Source organism: Amia ocellicauda, chromosome 7, assembly GCF_036373705.1.
Source record: "Amia ocellicauda isolate fAmiCal2 chromosome 7, fAmiCal2.hap1, whole genome shotgun sequence".
In the NCBI taxonomy this organism is placed as follows: domain Eukaryota; kingdom Metazoa; phylum Chordata; class Actinopteri; order Amiiformes; family Amiidae; genus Amia; species Amia ocellicauda.
In genome coordinates, this window is record NC_089856.1 from 23,557,962 (window position 1) to 23,563,961 (window position 6,000).

Consider the following 6,000-nt stretch of genomic DNA (forward strand, 5'->3'; position numbering starts at 1 on the left):
TTGAGGTTGAACGCCTTGATCTAGGCCTACAACATCATTTTGAACCAAAGTAATTTGAGACTTGATATTGATCAGTTTCTTGTTAGTGTGATTCAAAGTTATACCTTTCACCTTCATACAGCTCTTTCCTGAAGCTGTTTTATAAGCGTAAGTCTTTGGACCCCCGAAACAAACTCCACGATGTGATCTTTGGGGTCTAGCTCATTTGTTAACTCGCCCAGATAATCTCCAAGCAGCGGCATCCAATCACCCGGTCTGCTGACAAAGACTACAGAGTCTGTATCGTGATATAAAGTTCGCTCCTGCAGATGTTCCATTAAACTATACAATTCTAATCTAGCATAAGCTGTTGTAAAAACAGCTATAAAAAACGCTGACATTTCCCGGCTTGGTCGGGAAATCTTGAGGGCGTCGCCACTGCACCTGAGCTACTCTGTCAGTTACAAAGCTAAAGTGTGACACATCGTGCTCTTTGGAAAACAGAAATTGAAGAAACTGCGACGGATCTTTAATCAAGGTTGTGTTTATTCTATTAGACCGCTCTCCAAATTTACCCCACAGACTATTTAGAATCAGTTTTGATATCTGTCTCTTCACGGGGTTTACAGTTATGTTGCTCATTTCATCAGTATACCATGAAGGGTAGCCTTGTTGATTTTTGTCTTGTGGACAAAGGCATACAGGCTGGTGAAATCAGGAATCTATTCTCTCCTCAGCCTTCATCTCGTAATGTAAACGGATCGCATTAGTGCGCCCTCCGAACAAAGCGTCCCTTGGTTCGAGACATTCGGGAAAATCTAAAGTTTTCATGAACGTTCGAACACTACAGTCCTACTTTTTCATAGCTGTCCACTCATGTTCCCACATCACTTTCACAGTTAAACCATAGGTGTTTTTTAGAGTCTCAATTCTTTGTAAGAAATCAAAGTGCATATCTCTGCAGATTTGACGAGTGACGGGATTAAAAGTTTTCGCGTCAAAGCACCGAGGACACCCATGGTAAATACAATCGGCAAACTCATAAGCCGTACGCACACCATTTTCCTCCGAAAAACCGTCCACAAAGTAGGGTCCCATTCTAACATCGCCATAATTCAAAGCATGTCTGATCAAGATGTTAGGATTGTCAGACATGTATTCCAACCACTGTATGGAGACCGTAGAAAAACTCTTTTGTCTGCTCCTGTAATTGTCTGGAGTTGTAATGGCGATGGTGTTTTTCTGCAAGAAATTGGCTCAAAATATTTTCATAGAGAGAAGCGGTTGTCGTACACTGTAAAGGGTCAAGACCCGCCATCTTAATGACTTCATGCATGAACCTAACACATGATTCTTTAAGGATCACCACATCATTTCTACAATAGGCGGCCATGTCCATTCTGAAATCAAAAATGCCATCCTTAACCGTGTCATACCAACTGAAGAAGTCCTGCCTATCCCGAGTCATCATGGATTCAACACCATAATAACTGGGTGCTGGGTAGGGTCTTCTAAAATTCTGTGTTTCGGCCGTGTTAAAAAAGTGGCAGAACCAACCCTTTTCTCCCGGTTCAAACCCCAACGCTTTAGGTAAAGCGCTCGGTTTCATGGGTAAGAAGTTGAGAGAGTCTATGTAACACTGGTTGAAATCATGGTCTGTGAAACACATTATTTTACAACCCTGCGCTATGATGTGGGGGGTTACACCGTTTTCCACCAAATATTTCATCAAGATATAAGAGTCATATCCCCTAGCATTATGAGCTATGAATGTGTAATCTCGATACTTGGGACAGCGATATTTTTGAAAGAAAACCTCAACACGACTCACTGGCCGCAGCCCACTCGCGATCCAACATGTCTATACAGTGAATATAATTCGCTACATGAACGTGTAACCCGGGTAACCCAGGCTACCAGTAAAGGAATAAAGATTAGGAAAGTTAAGAGGGAAGGAGAAAAATTATCATTTTAGAAGGATGGGAAAATCAACCAATCACTGATTGTGCTGCAGTGACAGACACTTCAATGGGCCAATAGCAGCAGCGCATTCAGGTCGCGCCAGCGTCAGCAGCGGACGAGAGAGCGAGTCGGATGAAACAGCGGTGCGGAGCGATCTCCAGAAACCCTCCGCATTGAACGAGCGATTTAGAGAGAAAAATGATTAAATATAGCGAAAGTATTGGATTTCTGATTGGATGCGATAACTTGGAGGAGCTGTCACCATAGTGAGAAGAGGACGAGGCAGAGAGTTAGAAATTGAGACGGATGCAGGCTCACAGAGAATTGAAGCACTGCAAAATTAACTTCCTTGTTTGAATATACGTTATTTTCTTGCCTTGGTGAGTCATATTTCAAATATAAATTTGATACTGTGCAAGAAAAGTGTTGCAAACCCGGCAGTGAACCGATTTGAGTGTGATATATTAGTGTGTTTACAGAGCGTGCAACCCAGAGCTAATTTGCATGCGGATTAAAGCTAGTCACGTGAAAATGCTAACGAGTTAATGAAGTGTGACAAAGTGTGATATTTCAGTGTCAATGTGTTCAATAAGTCTTGAAATGTTGAGTTAATGTGTTCTTTATGGTACATGTATGTGACTTGTTTGAATTGAAGACTGATCATTGCTTTTGCCTTGTGTTTCTACAAGGCTGGGTTTTTTAGAGATTGTGATCATCTTCGAGAGTTTCCTGGTATTTGTTGAACTGTGCTTTTAAGCTCATCAAAACTGGTAGGAGAATTCCTTTTTTGTTGTTGTTGCTTTTGGATGAATAGGACCTGTACTCATTATGATCTGCTTGTTTTTCTTTTTTTCCTTTTCCCCTCTGAATCTTCAACAAAAGACATTAACTTTGAACTGAACTAGTCCAAAAGAATCAACAGTTCTTTGATCTGAATCGGTTGATTCATGGACTCGGATTAATTGGTTCAATTAATTGAATTTTGAGCATTTGATTCACCAAACTGAAAAGACTGAGTTTTAAGGGAAAAGAGTGATTTACTTGAAATTTAAAAGTGAAATTCAGAACCACATTCTGTACATCGAATCAAATAGAGTGTTACACTAGTTCTGAGTGTTTCAAGTTATTGACTGTAATATTGTGGTTGAGAATATTGTTTTTATTTCTTTATTCCCCAATCTTGCGGGTTACAAACAAACTAACAGTTTAATTTTCCAAATGTTTTTATTTTTACTCTTTTGTTGTACAAAGCAGAAAAGAGTTGATTTTCAACTGTGTTGAACTGTTTAAGCTGCTGACTTAAAGTACCTAGAAATTCCAAAAAGAGTGTTGGTTAAAAATAGTCATTTATGGTACCTTGTTAGTCGTTTGAAACTGAGGTTTACACATTTCAAGCAAATTGTAAAGAAACAGAATATTTTCCTTATAATACAAAACTCAATCAAATTGTGAACAAGACTCTGCGTTGATGATTCACCCACCTGCTGTGCTACCTTCCTCTCTTCAGTAGTCGCACCTTCCTTCTGATCTATTGGCCCATATTGAACATTGTAGCATGTAACAGGTCTGACGTGTCACTTGTATAAACGCCTCCTTCCTGTCTACACTCAAAGTCAGGAAAGACATACTTGTTATGTAGGGGCGCTGGTTTAACAGACTGAATGAAACAAAGGTGTTCGGTCTCGGGTGTTAAGTCGGCATTACAGAGATGACAGCTCAGAGCAGCACACTTGTGGGGTTTATCCTCTTTATAGGTGTACTGTCTGTAACACTGGAGACAGAATTTTGTTTTATCGCAAGGGCTGATGCTTTGACCTGTACCCCCTCTAGGTATTTTTTGTGTTCGGAAAAACAGAAAGCGGACCAACAGATCCTTAAACAATCCTTACACCGCACTGTGGGAGCTTCACCCTTTCGACATTGCGGATGGTAACACACATTACAGTACCCGACGCATTGATGGTTCTTCCCATCATTAAACCCCTTGTAGCAAAAATCACAGACGTACGAACACCCCAAAAAAGCCTTAAAATTTCTAATACCATAGTAAAGATTTTCGGGAAGGAAAAGAAACAACGTGCGAGTTTGAAACGGAACAAATACATCATTTATCTCACAACGGTACCAGACTACGATCTTAAGACCCGTCACCTCCTCAAATTTGTGGATATCTGAAAAAGCCACCATCTCCTGTTCCGTCAGGCCTGCTGCCTGATGCATTTGCAAAGCATCATGCAGAGCTTGCTCTTCAGATATAACGGGACTGTACAGGCATACAATACTATACGCAAAACATGTTTTGTTATTCGCATTACCCTCAATCACTATTTGCCTGAGTTTTTTGAATTTCATTCTTGAGACAGCTTGACAATCTCCTACAAGTACCACCCTCAGGGTTACAAACAATATTAATGACCAGGACCAGACTTTCATCGGCCAAGATGGAGGGTTGACTCTGAAGCAGGTTTTCAATTTAAGATAGAAAAGCCTCAACATCTAACTCATCACCTCTCATTATGGTAAAAACACTGCCAAATAACGAGTCTGCTCTCAGCTCCAACTGCACCACATCCTGGGGTCTAACGCGTTCGGAAATCCGGTCAACATATTTTGTATAATATCATGCATTGTGACAAATATCTCGGCATAATTATTGCAGTTGAATAATTCTGTAAAGCTATATCTGTGAACAATTTCGAAATTATGGAAGGCTGGTCTGTCTACTGCCTCTACATCCCCATCATTATTATCAGCATCAATATTATGACAATCCCCACCACCATCGCAAGTATTTGTTCCATCGTTACTCCCCCGAACATCTTCAGCCTCTTTGTTGATATTTTGAACATCGCTAAGCTCGCGACTAAATCCATTGTCAACACCTGCAGCTTCACCGTTCTGACCTCCGCCACAATCCTTTTGTTGTACATTGTTTAAAGCACGCTGAAGACCTTCAAAAGTGTCAACACAATTGTTATTTACAACGTAGTTAGAGGCATAGTCAGTACCATGATCTGTTGGAGCAGGACTAGTAATAAGTTGGGGTTGTTTTGTTAAATTGTTTGCGTTCGGAAGGGGTAGGTGGTCTAAGGAATCAACCATTTGTAACAAATGAGAATTTACAGAGGGATACATGTCTATAGCAGGCGCTGGTTTCTCTGGGTGTTGTTGGTGAATAACTGGGGCTGCCTTGCTGTGTAATCAGACGCAGTAATGAACTGTCTGAAATAGATTCCGATGAACCCGAAACACATGAGAACGGATTCATTTAATCACAGCCGGTAACACACACACACACACACACACACACACACACACACACACCATAATAATAATAATAATAATAATAATAATAATAATAATGAATATAATAACATAAATAACATCCTTAATCAAACATTATTATTATTATTCGCTTTATGTAGACCTATAGCTTTTAAACTTATTAATACAATAGTGTTCAGATTATTATAGACCATTCACAATAAAAATAGATTTAAAAAAATGTTTAAGATAATAACTACATCTAGATGGTTGTATTACAATAATAATAAACAACATTAATAATTGTCTCAATAAAGCGGGTGCTAAGAAAACATGAATAATAACGGTCTAAGTAAGTACATTGTAAAATGACAACCACCCGGACAATATTACCGTTTCATAAATAATCGTTTTAAATACTCGGTTGTAAAAACGTATAAACGATGCAAACAGACCGTTTAAATGCAGACGTCTTCTTAGATCCTGATTCAAGCTCGTCAGCATTTTCGGTGTCTTAAATGGAAACATGTATAAACATGAGTTAATACCATAGGTTAGTGTGGGCGCTGCAGCCAGGTTACTTTCACTTTCAAACGTAGACTACTACAGCCCTTTAAACACTACAGATCCCAGCATGCCTCGGGGCCGACCTGCGTGCGCATCATTCTGTTCAGATGGCTCAGCGCAGGCCTTCAGCACAGTGCGTCCTGACAGCGTCAGACAATAGAGACATTGTGCACACTGGTGTACAATATGACCACGGCTCCATCTCTCGGAGTAATGAAATAAAGGTCT

General features: G+C 40.0%; 1 long non-coding RNA gene across 1 annotated transcript in view; it reads right to left on the bottom strand.

Moving 5' to 3' along the window:
* Nucleotides 1-5,764, bottom strand: part of LOC136754059 (uncharacterized) — a 55,907-nt gene extending 50,143 nt beyond the window's left edge. Inside the window, exon 1 of the long non-coding RNA XR_010817515.1 lies at nt 5,661-5,764. This is a non-coding gene — a long non-coding RNA (uncharacterized LOC136754059). The remainder of the gene's footprint in view (nt 1-5,660) is intronic.
* Between the last annotated feature and the right edge of the window lie 236 nt (nt 5,765-6,000).